Below are 17,870 nucleotides of genomic sequence, written 5' to 3' on the forward strand. Positions count from 1 at the left end.
ACTCTGGGTAATGCTACCTCATCTCGTCCTTCGGCTCCCAAGTCCATTTTAAGCGCTTTTGGTGCTGCCACTGCACCTTTACCAACTCAACAACCATGTTCCTCAAGGTCTTCATGTTCCTGTCGAGGATGACTATCGGCCTCTCAATGTAGCTTAGGCGGTCGTCCACTTAAATATCCTCAAATATAAACACTATGAAATCATCAGCAAAATACATACATAGGTGATAGACATGAAAAATACTATGAATCTGACTGAGTTCCTCCGAAAGATCCAATCGATACGCTACCCTGCCCACCCAGGCTATAACCCTAAAAGGCTCGATATACCTGGGGTGAGCTTGCCCCGCTTGTTAAATTGGAGGACACCATTCCAAGATGACACCCTATTGAGAACCATGTCCCCAAATTAAAACTCCAGTTTTGATCGGTGCTTGTTGGCATAGCTCTTCTTCCGACTCTAAGCTATCTGAAGCCTCCTCTGAACCTGTTGAATTAACTCGGTGGTCCTGAGTACCACTCTGGTACTCCCCATGACTCACTGACCGACCTTCAACCAACATATCAAGGTCTTGTATTTCCTCTCGTAGAGCATCTCAATAGGAGGTCAATCAATGTTGGCATGGTAGCTTGTTAATATGAAAATTTTGCTAACGGAAGATACGTATCCCAGCTACCACTGAAGTCCAGAACAGATGCCCGCATCATATGCTCCAATGTGTGGATGGTCCACTCGCTCTAACTATCCGTCTTCGGGTGAAGAGTGGTGATAAAATGCAAATGAGTACCAAAATCCTTGTTAAACCTGTTCCAAAACCTAGAAGTAAACTCGACATCCCTGTCTGAAACCACCAAAACTGACATCCCATAGTATGCCATAATCTCCCTAATATAAATGTTAGCCTATTTCTCCGCATATATATATATATATATATATATATATATATATATATATATATATACATATATATATATATATATGTATATATATATATATATATATATATATATATATATATATATATATATATATATATATATATAGTCCTGAATCAGAAAACCATGCACGCACATGGTCAATCAATCGATGATGACCCATATAGAATCCACTCCGCGAGTTATCCAAGGAAACTTTGTAATGAAGTCGATGCTAGTCTCTTCCCATTTCCAAAAGGCAATGTTTAACGGTTGCATCGCTGTTGTGTTTCAATCTGGACTTTCCTACAAGTCAAGCACTTCTACCCATACCAAGCTACATCTACCTTCATACAAAGCCACCAATAATCAAGACAGATATATCTATACATCTTTGTCGCCCCGGGATGAATGGAGAATCTCAATCTGTGTGCCTCCTCCATCAGATGCTGACCCGCACCTCCCTAATAAGGAACCCACACTCTTTGATAGAGATTCAATAAGCACAGTCTATCATAATCATAGAAAGCCATATAACCCTATATGTGCTCACTCTTGTGGTGCACTTCCTTCATAGCCTCGACCTAAGGCTCTCGAATCTGCTCCAAGAGTGGAGTATGCACTGTCATCCTCATACAAATGTCCCTGTTTGGATTCGCGATTGCCTTGAAGCTAAGAGCGTTAGCCACCAAATTGGCCTTCCCTGGATGGTAAAGGATCTCACAACCACCAACGCTACATCTTAATCGGATTCGATTGATGCATCAAGTACCTCAAGCTCTTTTGATCCATGTAAATAGTATAAAAGACCCCATAGAGTTAATGTCACTAAATCTTAAGGGCAAAAACCACAACCCCCATCTCCAAATCATGCGTCGGATAATTCGCCTCATGAGGCTTTAGCTACCTCGAAGCGTAAAGAATAATGCGGCCCCTCTGCAACCAGATCGTGCCAATCTCATGATAGACACATCACAATAACCCAAAAAATCATCAAAACCCTCTGGCAGGGTCAGAATCGGTGCCTCATATAATCTCTACCTGAGGGTCTCGAACGCTGCTTGCTGCTTATACCCCAACAAAAAGTGGCAGTCATCTTCATCATTCGAGTCACATGAACCACTATCTTGGAGAAGTCCTAAATTAATCTCTAGTAATAACCTGGAAACCTAAGGAACTCCACTTGCATCTGCGAAGGTACTCCAAGCAAATCCTCTAGAAGCACATCCGGGTACTCCTACACAATCGTTACATCCTCAACCGACGCCTTATCCTTCTCCCGAGTATCCATTACATAGGCAGTAAAACTGGAAAACTGCTGACGAGGATAGTGTTTATCCCTAGCGGCTGAGCATAGGACCGGTCCGTGTAGGTTGCCATCTCCATGGAGCACCAACTCTTCACTACTTGGGGTCCAACCACGCACCATCTGAAGCTCATAATCAATCACCGCCTGATTGGCGTTCAACCAATTCATCCCCACTATAAACTTATTCCTGTGCATAGGAGTGGGAACGAAGTTGACCGGATACTGCCTGTTGAACATATCTAAAAAACAATCTCAATGAACCCTCGATACTGGGATGGATCGGTCATCTTCAATCTTAACCTTGAATAGATGATTCAGCTCTCCCGAAGCTCTAACAAACCTCTTGTTGAGTGCAAGAGACACAAAACATAGGGTAGCCCCCCAAATCAAATAATATCAAAACAGAGATGTCGTTCATAAGGAATGATCATAAAACAAAACACAGATATAAGTTGAGAAATCATCATAATTAAACTGTTAAGGAGAAGAGACATACCTGTCACCACATTTGGTGCAGCACGCGCCTCCTTCGCAGTCAGCTGAAAATACCTAATCCTCACAAAGGGTGCATCCGCCTTGCGCAGGTGCTACTACTAGTCCTCCTTATTCAAAACTTAGGAAATTGGCCTTCTTTTGGACCTACTCATTGCAATGAAAGCAAATCAGATCTAATGTTTGGGTGGTAGTGATAAAAACAGTGTAGCCTTGCTAAAGTTTCTAGTCTTGTTATACTTAGATCAACCTGAACCACACGCTATACAAACCCCAACATGTGACCTGCCGCATTTTCCACAGCAACACCAGCCTTGTTGGCCCTTTGACCTATTCATGCCCATGCGCTGCCTTGATCTTCCTTATTTGCTCTTAATAAATCACTCGATCCCATTCCTTGGATATCATGCCATCCAAAGTCAGGAAGAAGAGAAACTAAAAAACTCCATGATGTTAGATCTCAACATATCACGGTACCTAGTCTTCTTTATCTCCTCATTACCAGCATACTAGGGTACCAACAAATCCCTCTCACTGAACTTGGCAGTGATCTCCACCGCAGCACGCGTCTCCTCGGCAGTAAGCTGAAAATCCCTAATCCTCACAAAGGGTGCATCCGCCTTGCCCTAGCGGCCATCAGTAATTTGTAGGTTTGCTGGATCAGGTGCTACTACTAGTCCTCCTAATTCTAAACTCAAAAAATTGGCCTTCTTTTGGACCTACTGATTGCAATGAAAGCAAATCAGATCTAATGTTTGGGTAGTAGTGATAAAACAGTGTAACCTTGATAAAGTGTACAGTCTTGTTGTACTTAGATCAACCTGAACAACCCGCTATACAAACCCCAACATGTGACCAGCTGCATTTTCCACAGCAACACCGACCTTGTTGGCCCTTTGACCTAGATACAAACCCCAACATGTGACCAGCTGCATCTTCCTTATTTGCTCTTAATCACTCACTCGCTCCCATTCCTTGGATATCATGCCATCCAAAGTCGGGAAAGAAGAGAAACTAAAAAACTCCATGATGTCAGATCTCAACATATCATGGTACCTGGTCTTCTTTATCTCCTCATTAGCGGCATACTAGGGTACCAACAAATCCCTCTTGCTGAACTTGGTAGTGATCTCCGCCACAGTCTTAGTCATCTACCTCATGTTAAGAAACTCCCTACCTAACTACTGAACCACAACAGCTAGTGTAAATTCTTCTCAAAACCGGGAAAAAAATTGGCCAGGTCATGTCCTCAATGGTCAACTATCCAACACCTGGCTGTGATGTAGTCCTTCATCCTAAAGAAGTTTAATGCCCCACATCCCCTGAAATCCTTGAAGGAGAGAGTGCGGACCTCAGAATGGTTAGTGGCCAAATCAGCCTTGAAGACCAAAAGGCGATCCTCCATTAGCTTGATGATACCCTTCTTGATCGACTCGACCATCGTCGGGGTCGCATCAAGAATACCTCTCGGAACCTCAGATGTAATGAACTCGTGTAACCTATCATCAGTTAGTCCGGTGCTCGTGCCTGAACTAGATTAAGATCCTAAACCCCCTGCTCCATGATGTGTCACCACCATACTAAAACATAACCACATAAATGATTAGCACAAACACAAGAAGGTTTACACTCTCGTGTTCTGTAGATTCATTGTGATCTTCCTGGTCTTGGTTATAAATCATGTGCTTTTAGTAATACGGACCCAATACTACCTTATACACCTATTTATACCCTCCACAAGGACTACCCTGAATCCTCCAAATCGATCTTCCTAACAGGTACATTCCTCAAACTATAAGGCATCCTACGCACAAAAGCATCTCTTAGGGACTCCCTAAGACTACCCTTCTATACCCCTCTCTAAAATCAGCTATTAAGGAACTTCCACAAACACTACCTAACTACTAAATGAACAAAATTACATACTACTAGTATTAGATAATTCATCGAATGATAGGTCTCAACCTACAATGGTTGAACTCAAACAAGAATTGCACAATAAAGTTAAACAAATTCTTCTAAAATTATCCAACCCAAATAACATGTAATCCAAAACATTCATCCACTAATTAGCTAGTACCAACAAAATTACCTAAAGCACAAAGCACGCAACATTCGAGCATCATGTAATTTAATGCAAAACATACCGTATATAGGCCATCCTAACAAGTGCTGATCCGATACTAACATGCAAATCTATAAGCTTATCGAATAGGCACATAGAGGAATCTCTCCTCATATTCTATCATGTAAATTTGAGCAGATCCCTAGCCCCTAATCTAGAATGCAATTCTCACATCATAGCATAGAAGATATAACTTGATTGGGTATTTTGGGAAGACTTACTTAAGCTTGCCTGATTGCACGCATCACATCCCTTTTCTGTTATTAAAATCCTTAGATGAAAATTTTCCTTTTTATGGAAAAAAAATCTACCAAACCCTCGATTTGAGTTCAGGTAAAATTTTTGTTTTTAAATTTGTTAAACCAAGGCTCTGATACCAAGTTGTTGTTGGGTTTTGAGCATTTTAACACATCCTAAGTGTACATGCAACCCTAATAAACCTTGGATCTATGTTTGTCTATAATACATGAAAAATTTGTTTTCCAAGGTTTATAACTTATCTAGAATGGCATGGGGAACTGTTAAACATAAATGAACTAGATGAATTACAAACCTTTTGATGAGTGTTGATTCCTTGGAGTTTGAGAGCTAAGCACCAATAATGTGAATGCCTCAAATGGAAATCAGAAATCACCACAAACTTGGAAAACTTATAAAAGTGTATACTTTTCACTTGAAATCAGCCACCACTTCTCACACACACTAGGGGTGTCAATTCATGCACCATAGGGTTTTTTATATAGTGTAGATGATTAGGGTAAACCCTAATAACCCATGTCTTTTCCTTTTCCAAGGATCGATGGGTTAAAAGCTCCATGGATCATCCATGGACTTCCGTATAAGCTAAGCCCATTCCCAAATGAGTGTTAGCCTAAACCATATAAATATAATATCCCATGATTTAATTAGTCTTTCTTTTAATCACTAAATCAATTCATAATTAATTTAAAGATTAAAACTTAATTAAATAACATGACTTTATATTAATATATTATAACTTATAATATATTAATAAAACATAAGTATACAATTCTCATAATATTATCCATTTGGGTGAAGTGCAACCCAAATGGACCGTGCCGGGTCGGGTCAAGTATATACCAAATAAGTTATGGACTTACACACCTTATCCAATACTTGTAACATCTCAAAATACAGGTAAATTTTTTGTTTTTAAATTCATTCAAAACCTATGATACTCATATCCTATCAGTCAAACGTGTATCATGGTAAAATATTATCATAGTATAAAATCCCAAAGTCTCGAAATGTAGAAATCACAGGGTGATGCAGTCAGATCAGGATGGGCCCTTCCCATTTGAATTGGATGTACCTAAAACTGAAACTAGAAACTATAAGTGCAAAGCTTCATGATTTCCGCAACATCTCTCAAACCATACAAATCTACATCCAAGCATATATGGATTCTTGCACTCCCCTTCGCTCTATTTTAATCGGACACTATCATGCATATTTCGGTGCTTTCATTCCTCTTCGATCTATTTCAACTGCATATTTCCAAGCATACCTGGGTGCTTGCAATACCCTTCGGTCTATTTCAATTAGGTATTGAGTCTATTTCACCCACTACCAATACCATATAGTATCATAATAAATAATCACAGAGTAATCAAGTAAACACATGCATAATTGATGATTGTCACAAACCCAACCATCATACTATAACAAAAAACTAGTAGGTCGGCAGTGGTTCCTTCGACCCACAGATACAGTGAAGGAAACATACCCGAAACTGAATGTATCAAATCATACTCAGCGGATGACTCGCAAAATCCTCTCCCTAAGCTACACTTATAAAACCCTAATTGGAAATTAGGCTAATATTCTACGCCGACAATCCAAACCCTCGTTCTTGAGATTTAGGCAAAAAGGGTTTCTTCACTCTTGCCTCATTGGGCCTTCCTCCCACTAAGGCCAAAATCCATACAAGTCCAATAAGGCATCCTAGCCCAACTACAAGTCCTCTAAAGCCGAATATGGCCCAATAGTACCCAATATGGCCTAATGCCCACAAATTCCTTGTTACAACATGTGGGACTAAGGGACAAACCTAACCAAGTCAAAAGCCCAACAATACTCAAGCCAAAATGTCTTCTAAGTCCACAGACTGCAACATATGCATGGCACACATGCTTGTACATCTAGCGTATACTGATGACGATCCGTTATTGGGATACTATCCCAGTACGCACATTGTACTCTAGAGTACGTCGGGCGTACTGGCTAGTCAGTCCAAACTTGCAACTATGATTTAATTGTGCAACTTGCATTCCTTAATAGGACTCAAAACATGAATTAATCCATCTCACTCTCTTAGGTTGTCACTAACACACGCATGATTGAGTCTAAACCTCCACGATACGATTTTTATGAGTCCATGCACTCCTAAGAGTCCTATCAGGACAACTCAAATGGTCTGGAGTAACCCATAATCCAAAAGACCAACCTACGAGACTAAAAGATGCCAAAATGAACACTAAGTCTAGAACTAAGCTTAGAATGAACAAGTTTCAAACATTGTACATTTAATAGGATAGAAATGATGCACAAACTCTAGATCTACAAGCTCCTTCTTCTCATTTCATTCTTCTTAAACTTCCTTCTTCTTCAAAACCATCAAAGAACATCCAAACACTTAATGTAACCTCAAAAATGCACTCAAGATGCCTAGGGTTTGGAGATTAGCACTAAAAGGCAATGGTGGTTGAAAGGGTGACAGACTTGATGGACTTAATTACCATAAATAAGGTGTAAACCCCAAAAATTAGGGTTTACCCCTGGCTTAAGTACACCTAACATACGTCGGGATCACCCCTTTTACACGCATGCAAGGAGTACTTCATGCATACCTAATATATGCTCATCATGCTCTTGAACGGCTTCTCCACCTTTTAGTTTAATAATATAGGATAATAGATTAATCCATACTTGGCGACTCGAGCACTACAGAGAAGGAGTGGGAAGGCTTGTAACTTTCAGAGTTGGGTTGTAAAACCAAAATGGGGCTAGTTGCCTATGATGTTTGGTAGTTGTATGTGTTGGATTAGGTGTCTAAGTCTATAACTACAATTAGTATGTACTTGACCCGATAGTAGCATGGTCCATCTGGGTTGCCTTCACTGAAGAAATTTGATAGGATGGATAATTAAGAAATAGGTTATTTGTTTTTTATTAATATATTATAAGTATAATATATTAATTGATAAATCATATTACTTAATTGGTATTCATCAAGAATTAATTTGGAATTAATTTAGTGATCAAAAGAGACAAATTAAATTAACGGGGACTAATTATGTAAATCAGTGATACATATAATTTGGACTAATGATCCATGATTGATTAGTAATGGCCTATGCTTATGTGAGAGTCCATGAAATGTTAGTCCAAATGAATTGTTGGATCAAAAGCCTAAGTGAATGGATTAGGGTTTATGGTGTTTATGACACAACTGAGGCATCACACTTGACGTGCTTATCATCTAACTAGTTTTTATGTTTCAATTATAAAAGTTGTATGCTAGTTAGGCTTCATGGTTTGGAAAATGAAATTGCATTTATAATTAGATAAAACTTAGATACAAAGAATTATGGTTGTATGTACACCATAGAGATGTTATAATGCTCAAAACCGAATAGTGGTATCATAGCCTAGGGTGTTTTTAATTATATTGACGCAATTGTTTGATTTTTAAAGCGGAAAAAATGTCATTTCTGGCCACTGACTATTGGATTCGTTGACTCCAATAAATGAACTCAACGAGTTGGATCAAATGAGATGAACTCATCGAATCCATCCCATGAACTCGACGAGTAGGACCCCCTGGTTGCAATTTTTTGAGTTTTTAGCTATAATTGGATTAGGATCATTACCACAAACTGTTTTGCATCATAAAATTCGTTTTTTCTAGTATATGACGATGATTATTCTCATCCCATTAAAATATAATTATCAAATTTTAAAATAATAATTTGATTATTTGTATTATTTGATTTGAATTGGCTTGATATGTGAATTAAATTAGGTCCATTTAGTAAATAATAAATTATATGAAAATTTTATTAGTTAAATTTGATCTAAATGTTTCTTGAAGAGTTTCATAACTTGTCATCAAGCTATGGAATATGAAAAGTCTCATTCATGAAACATTAACCCTATAACTTAAGGAATTCAAGAGGTTTTGTATAGTTTCAAAGCTTTCCTTCAAGTTTTAGAGTTTGAAAACTCTCATTTATGAAACATTAATATTCCAAAACCTAGAATTTTGAAAGTTTAAAATTCCACCCTTACACAATTACAATATTAAAAGCTTCATATATATATATATATATATATATATATATATATATATATATATATATATATATATATATATATATATATATATATAAGACAAGTCAGTCTAACCATTAGTAGTCCTCATCTATGAAGCCGATCTATAAGGGGGTATAAGGAAACTACCTATAAAAATGGTGGTTGAATGGGTGTCCATTCTCACTTACCGCTTTCATGATTAGTGGATGATCATTAGCCGAATGGGTAGGATAGGACATTAATTCTCATTAATAAGTATAATGATATTATAAAGTAACTAATTTTTTTTATAAATTTCCAATCTTGGTTACTTTAGGAAAATGTGAAAATGGTGTTATTCCATAAAATTACACTTTGCACCCTACCAAGTCGTTATTGGAGCGTGTGAGGTTAACCGACGCGCTAATTTGGGACTAGAAAAAGGTGGCAAAGGGTACCTTGATGTTTGTCACAGATTAATGGAGTGTGTGCAGTTAACCAGTACATTGATTAGGTGATAAATGACATCAACAGTACCAAGCACATTTACATGGTTATTCACGTTTTGTTTATGGTCCTAGGTATCCCAGTCACAAACATGAAGGGCATAATCAACATTTAAATATGCCATTGAAAAGTTCAATGAGTCTCAAAAGAATCTAGGAATTTCAATTCATTTAAAACTTAATACTCTTTTTTGGTTTTCATGGTGGAAATTGGTAAATCGTCATTTACCTACCTTCAAATATTTTGCAATTGGATTATGACATCTCTCTTCCAAATTATGACATATTGTGTTGGGTCCTAGCCTTGATATTTCATTTGGGTGTTGTGTTAAGGATTCGTATTGAATTGTGACATCTCTGCCTCTTTCTCCTTGATGAACTTATGTTGGAGGATCATTTTTTATGGAACGAATTTCAATGATTAGATTTGAAACATCCAAATGGCCATTCGATATGAGGAAAAAGAGTATGTCCTTGACAAAGAGCTTAAGGATACTGATGAATCTACTACCACGCCTGAGTAGATAGTTGAGTATAGGTCTCTTGAGAAGGACGCGACAAAGGTGATGTGCATCATGATAGCCACTATGTCACACCCCCAAACCAGAGTGGCGGAAACGTTTGGGGGTTGATGACTTCAGGTATAGTATCATGACAACGAGTATAATAGGGAAGAAAGCAAACACAACCATCATTAATATAATTGAAAGAGTTACATCATAGAGTAAGTTTACATGTTTCAAAATCAATTACATCATGATGACAAAATAAGTTTTGAATTTAACGCCTTAGCATCCCATCCTCGAAAGCAGTTGAATACATGTTTAGTGATTTACTGAGAATACTAGTTGTTTGAAAAAGTGTCAACACAAAGGTTGGTGAGTTCATAAGAGTTTTAATTGAGAAATAAACTGTTTTCCTTGTAAAAGCGGTAAAAGGGATTCCAGAAAATCTAATATTTTTCTTAAAAGGTGAGTTGTAAGTTTCCGTGTTATGAAATTGTGCCTCCTAGAATTCCCAATAATATCCTTCCATAATCTCCAAGTGTATATAAGTTATATAAAATCAAAGTTAAATAAACCGTCGAATGTAATGGGTCTGCCCTAGGTCCATAACCAAACAAGGAGCAGTAAATAAAATGGACCCACCAATTCTAAGTCGATCACGACTAAATTCTATATAAATATAGCATATACACTTAGAAATTATAGCTGAAAACTAACAATTCTAGATAGAATGTAGTCTTAAAACCAAAGACCGAAACCAAATCATAGTGTAGTGTACGAAGTAGTAGTAGTGGCCGTGAGCGCAAACTATACATATCATAGTTCATCGAATAGTGATAGTGGTAGTGAACATGAACTATGCATATTATAGTTTATCAAATGTGATGGTGGGTGAACATAAATTATACATATCACAGTTCATCAAATAGTGATAGTGGTAGTGAACATGAACTATGTATATTATAGCTTATCAAAAGTGGTGGTGATAGTCAAATCCCTTCTTGTAATAAGTTCGTAGTGTCGATGAAACATAAAATATACCTATTATAGTTTATTATATTATTTGTAATGTATATGCAACCTAATTATACCGATTATAATTAGCATACTTACTTGTGGGGGTGTAATAGACTTAACTATACTTATTATAGTTTATCATAGTTATTCGTAGTGATAATAACCCCCTTTTTGTAGATGTAATACCTTTGGTAATGTTTTTATTATGTAAATGAATCATAAAGTATACCTATTATAGTTTATCAAAATAAGGGTAGTTTGTAGTATTCATAAACTCTATTTGTCTTAGCTTACCAAATGTTTGTATGCAATGGACGTAAATTTGTTTATAACAATTTATCATTTACTATGCTTAATATAGCAAAATCCATTTGTTAACTGATGTATGTCTATACAACAAGACAAAATGACGTATATAGTAGTAACATATCATCACATGAAGGTTACACACCTTGCTCAACAAGTTACAAGGTGTAAATGAAATGGAAAGCATTTTTCTAGTGTTACCATTTCTATTCTGTTTTTAGAAAATTCATGGAAAAATCATTCTAGGTCCAAATCAGAACCCATAAATTCTGAGAGTTTGGAAAATGATTCTAGTTTGTTCATAAATTTTATCATGATTTTTAGTAACCTCCATCTTTGGTGAAACAGTCCATAATCACAGACTGGTCCGTGTGTTTACCTGAAATCATAGGCAGTTTTGTAAAAATCACCATAAATTGTAGGAAAATCGTATGGAGATGTGAAATTAGCCATTTTAAAGATAAGAACCTGAGCTACTTGAACCTAATACATTTTTGAAAACTAAAATGTTTAAGTTGTCCAAAACAGTCTGTGATTGGAGTTCAAACTTTCTAATGAAAGCTGTTGGAAAAGTTTAGTTGTGTTCTTGGTATTTTAACTTGTATTCCCCTCCTTAAAACTTAAGAAAACATGAAAAGATAGGGTTATGAACTCACCTTGTGTGATTTCAGTGGATGAGTGTTGGAGAAGAGGAGTGTTCAACTCAAGAACACTTGAAGAAGCCTTGAAGAATTTCGAGAATCTAACACCAAAGGGATGGAACTTATGTAAGCAACCCATGACTGGAGTAGAATGAAGTGTAATAATTACAAGGAGAATGAATTATACTTACCAAGAGTGGAAGAAAACTTGATGATCAACCTTGAAATCCTGAAATTGAGAGAGAAAGTTTGACAGAAAAATTATGTTTGATCTTTGGTGGAAATGAGAGAAGTGTGTGAGAATGAGGAGAGAGGAGAGAGTTGTTCCAACTGAAAAACGTGGAAATAGCTGGAAACATTATGAGAAAGTACTTTGACATGACCATGGTCCTGGGAGGAGTGGCTGACCATAGAGTGGGTGAGGGGGTGATTGCTTGTGTCATTAAAAATGGGATTATTTAAGACATATGTGTCTTAATATGTAAAAATATAAGTTTGGGTGAAAATCCCCCTTTGAAACAATTAAAAACTGGCATAAAACGGAGTCGTGGCTGAAAACCCGGTAAAAGATGGAAATTTCCGAAGTCTGGGCGAGGTCTCGACCTCAGCAGCCTAAAATCGGAGTGGCTAGGCTTCTGGTGTGGATCCGAGTTAGAAGGGGGAGGCTGCGGTCTGAAGGCGGGATTGAAGCGGGGTTTGGTTCCGGGTTTGGCAGCTTCGGGCTCGGCGACTGCGGCTCTGTGCTTTGGCTCGGTGGCTGCGGCTGGATGGCTGCGGCTATGGGCTTTGGCTCGGTGGCTGCAGCTGGATAGTTGCGGCTACCTAAGACACTCGGTTCAGGATGTTTCCGGTCCAAGAGGGTTTGTCCTCTAAGAGGCTTCGCCCCTAGGAAGGGATTTTGGGTCTTTTAGGGTATTTTCCCCGTTCTAGCCTCGTTTTAAGCGATTTTTGACCCGGTTAAGGGTCGGGATGACCCGAATGATTTCAAAAAGTTATGGGAACCTTTGACAGAGATTTGGGAGAGATTTCAAATAGAAAGAGATAGAGTGAAAACGATTGAAGGAGGTTTCGATTGTGATCTTTTTGAGCATCCGACTTTGCAATGCAACGTCCGTAAACCCCGTTAAGCCATGTTTTAATGTCCCATACACTCCCGATGTGTGTAATAGTGTTTTATCGCTTTGGTTCATTGTTTAGCACTATTAAGGCTAACGAAATTCAAACATACGAATTTTCCAAATGATGTTTTCTCATTAGAATAGTGAATTGTACGGTGATTACATAACGTAAACCCTAATGTACCCGGGTTAATTGAGTTGACCGGTTTGACTTGTTGACTTTATTTGACTTTGACTTGACCGGAATTTGAAAATTGTCACATCATCCCCCCGTTAGAAGGAATTTCGTCCCGAAATTATTGGTTTGACTAGGACTTTAACAATTTTGGGGAAAAGATGTGTGTACTTTACGGAGTACAAGAAATTAATATGGCAGGGACCAATCCACCTTATGTTAAATGTCGACCTTTGAATTTATTCTCCTAATTACTACTATGAATGTTTCATGCTGTAGTTAGTGAATACTAGCACCATGAGTGCTCCGACAAATTTGTGACGAAATTTGTAGTATAAGACCTACCAGTTTGTTTATAGTCGCTTGGTGTAAACTAGTCGTATATCATTAAGATTGCAAAGGCAATCGAATGAGTGACTCCACCTTAAGCCCACAACAAAACAAGGAACAGGAAGTAAGGCGGAATTATACATTCTAAGTCCATAGAATCTTAATGATACATGGCCATAACATTTACACTAGCCATCTTAGATTCACTAGTAAAAACCCTATGTTTCTATATACGTGATAAGACTTATTTGGGTGCATCGTGTTTGCGAGATTTATGGTTGATAAACCCTAAATTGACCCTAGTTAAGACAATTTAAATCCTACATGCGGTGGTCAGGAGCGCGTACCATTATTCACTGGTGGTTCCTGAGAAGTTTCTCTTGCGATGATCATAAGCACCCTTCCACCGTTACCAGCATTCCTTATACTTGGACAGGCTCTCTTAAAGTGTCCTTTTTCACCGCAATCGTAACAAGTTGGGCTTGTTCCAATGCTAGGGAACTGGTTGATGGGTCGTACTAGTGCCTTACAGAAATGGGTAGTGTGTCCCTTCCTTTTGCAATTCATGCATTGCAACTCTCTGCAAGCCCCAGTGTGATGGAAGCTACACTTGTTACATTTTGAAAGGGTGCTGGCGTATCAATTTATGGGTGTGGGAGTGGCACGGGTTGTGGTAGCATGAACAGTGACAATCTACTGCTTATTGGTGGGGTCTTTGGCTGATTGATTCTTCTCATTTTCCCGAGACTTCCTTTTGTAGTTTCCCCTGCCATCTTGCTCAGGGTTGGTTGTCATAGTATCATGGCTGCTCCTATGGTTGATGAGTTGTTGTGCTAATTCCTTGGCACTGCTAAAGGTAGTTGGTCTTGAGGCTAACATGCTATCGTGAATTTAGGGAGACAATCCCCAAAGGTATCGTTCCACCTTCTTTCCTTCTGGAGTGACCATCACGGGATAAAGGAGTGCTTGATCACAAAATCGGTTGGTGTAGGTTGCAAGGTCAGAGCCTGTCATCTTAAGATTCCACAGTTCTTGCTCTAGTTTTTGTACTTCTCCCCTTGGGCAGTACTCTTTCAACATCAGCATCTTTAAGTCTTCCCAGCTTAACGAGTTAGCCACGACAATTGTTAGTGACTTAACGTGGCTTTTCCACCAAGTAAGGGATCGGCCAGAGAAAGTGCAAGCTGCAAATTTTACCTTGCTTGCTTAGGTACATGCACAGACCTCGAAGATTGATTCTGTCTTCTCGAACCATTGCATCAGAGTGATAACGCCCCCGCTTCCATTGAAAGGATCCGGTTTTCTATTGATGAAGTCCTTAAAGGAACATTCCCTCGTACGCCCATACTGTCCCCATGGTTAGAGTTTATGGCACCAGATCCAGCACCACCGGTACCATTCATACCAACTTGCAACATTGCGGCAGCTACAACTGCGGTTACGGCTGCTTGGAACATTGCAGGATCAAATTGCGGAGGTGGTGGTGGTGGTACGTTGCTGGAAGGTCTGGACTTTTTTCTTTAGCGACATAGCTCTGTCATAAGTTTGAAAAGACGAACAGACGGTAAGTCTCTAACAGTAGTGACAAGTTGGATGTTATTATACTAAGTTTTTCCGTATTATTTTCTGACTTAAAAGTATCTTGTATGCAATTCATATCGAAAGTTCATCCAAATTAACTTATGAATTTAGTGATAGTGACTCGAATGAAATCTAGTGATTTTTTTCCATGCCTGATCCACTCAAAAAAAATCGCTTGGCGTATACTAGTTGTGTGTAATTAAGGTCCAATAGGCCGTTGAACTTAACGAGTCCACCCTAGGTCCACAACCAAACAATGAACATGACCCAAGGCGGACTCACCATTTCTAAGCCGATCGTCTCTTAATTACACCTAACCTTAAGGTATACATTAAGTAATCTTAGAGTTACTATAAGCAAGTTGTTTTTAATACTTAGTTATGAAATAGTTGTTAAATTCCCAATGAAATAAAATGCATGCCAATTTCATTGATATAATCTAGTATATAAGGTTTGGGAAATTTTTTGACCTGATAATAGGCCTACATTTCGTTAATTTAAGGAAAAGTTCTGGAAGTGCCAATTTCAGTAGTGTTGACAATATTCGTCGCAGGTGTTGTTTAGTCGGCCATAGAATGAAGGCATGGAGGTCTGCATCAACCTAACCTCTGCCCTCGCTTCTGTTGTTTAATATGCTGCTTTTAGCATGCGTTTTTTCCAACACTGATTAACGTTCTCGATAATCTCTGATTCTTGGCTCAAGTTGTGGTCACTTCTATCTGTAGGTCTTGGTGTGGTTCCTGGCCTGTCATGTCCTCCATCTAGGTGACAAAGGCGAATTACGGTGATCTTGGCGATTGTACTAGCCTTCGTGATTCAGTTGAATGGTGCTTGTGTTTGTATCCTCTAGTAAGCGATGTGTTATACTATGACAAAGAGGACATTTTCTACTGATCCTCCTCCATTGGGATTGTAAAATCCTCTCTCCATACTATAGGGAGGGTGTTCGACCTTGTCTCAGACTCCATTTATTTAAATCTACGACTCATCGAGGTGTTGGGCCATAGAAGTCTCATTGGGATGTAGAGTCTGGAGGGTGTATTGTAGGCCTCGAATCCTTGTCAGAATCTTCTCCTATTTATTCTTTTCTTTGTTTTACTTTTGTTTCTCTTCCTCTCGTTCCTCTTCTAGTTGTCTCCGAGGTCTTCTTCCATTATTTCTTCAGGATCCTCTTCGGGAGTTTATTTGTTCTAACCACCATTTTCCTGGTTGGGTGAATATGAATCTCCTAGTAGTTGAGCTCTTACCATGTTGTTCATGCGAGAATGGGGGTAGAAGAGATAGTTATTAGACATCTAATCCTACAACTACTTATAGGGGGTGATCCTTATTAGTCACTTCTATAATCACATAGTGCATACCAGTTATACATAATCTGAGATAAAATAGACCTTCGAATAGATGACTCTACTCTAAATCCACAACCAAATATGGAACAGGAAGTAGAGCAATACTCATAGATTCTGAGTCTATAATATCTTTGATCATGTATAACCTTAGCATATGCACTTAGTCATTTTAGACCTACTAATAGGGGTCTTTAGTTCTCACATAAGTTAGTTATAGTTCCATAAAATACTCCTATAGTATTTTACATGTTTGACTTGTGTTCTCAATGTTTCTTGGTAAGTTTTAGACTTGTTGCAACACAACCATCATCAATATAATTGAAAGAGTTACATCATAGAGTAAGTTTACATGTTTCAAAATCAATTACATCATGATGACAAAATAAGTTTTGAATTCAATGCCTTACCGTCCCATCCTCGAAAGCAGTTGAATACCTGTTTAGTGATTTCCTGAGAATACAAGTTGTTTGAAAAAGTGTCAACACAAAGGTTGGTGAGTTCATAAGAGTTTTAATTGAGAAATAAATTTTTTTCCTTGTAAAAGCGGTAAAGGGATTCCAGAAAATCCAATATTTTCCTTGAAAAGTGAGTTGTAAGTTTCCGTGCTATGAAATTGTGCCTCCTAGAATTCCCAATAATTTCTTTCCATAATCTCCAAGTGTATATTAGTTATATAAAATCGAAGTTAAATAAACCGTCAAATGTAATGGATCTGCCCTAGGTCCACAACCAAACAAGGAACAGTAAATAAAGCGGACCCACCAATTCTAAGTCGATCACGACTAAATTATATATAAATCTAGCATATACACTTAGAAATTATAGATGAAAACTAACAATTCTAGATAGAATGTAGTCTTAAAACCATACACCGAAACCAAATCTTAGTGTAGTGTATGAAATGGTAGTAGTGGCTGTGAACATAAACTATACATATCATAGTTCATCGAATAGTGATAGTGGTAGTGAACATGACCTATACATTTTATAGTTTATCAAATGTGATGGTGATGGTGAACAGAAACTATACATATCATAGTTCATGAAATAGTGATAGTGGTAGCGAACATGAACTATGTATATTATAGGTTATCAAAAGTGGTGGTGATAGTGAAATCCCTTCTTGTAATAAGTTCGTAGTGTCGATGAAACATAAACTATACCTATTATAATTTATCATATTGTTT

The sequence above is a fragment of the Lactuca saligna genome, chromosome 1 (assembly GCF_052625555.1).
Source record: "Lactuca saligna cultivar CGN05327 chromosome 1, ASM5262555v1, whole genome shotgun sequence".
In the NCBI taxonomy this organism is placed as follows: Eukaryota; Viridiplantae; Streptophyta; class Magnoliopsida; order Asterales; family Asteraceae; genus Lactuca; species Lactuca saligna.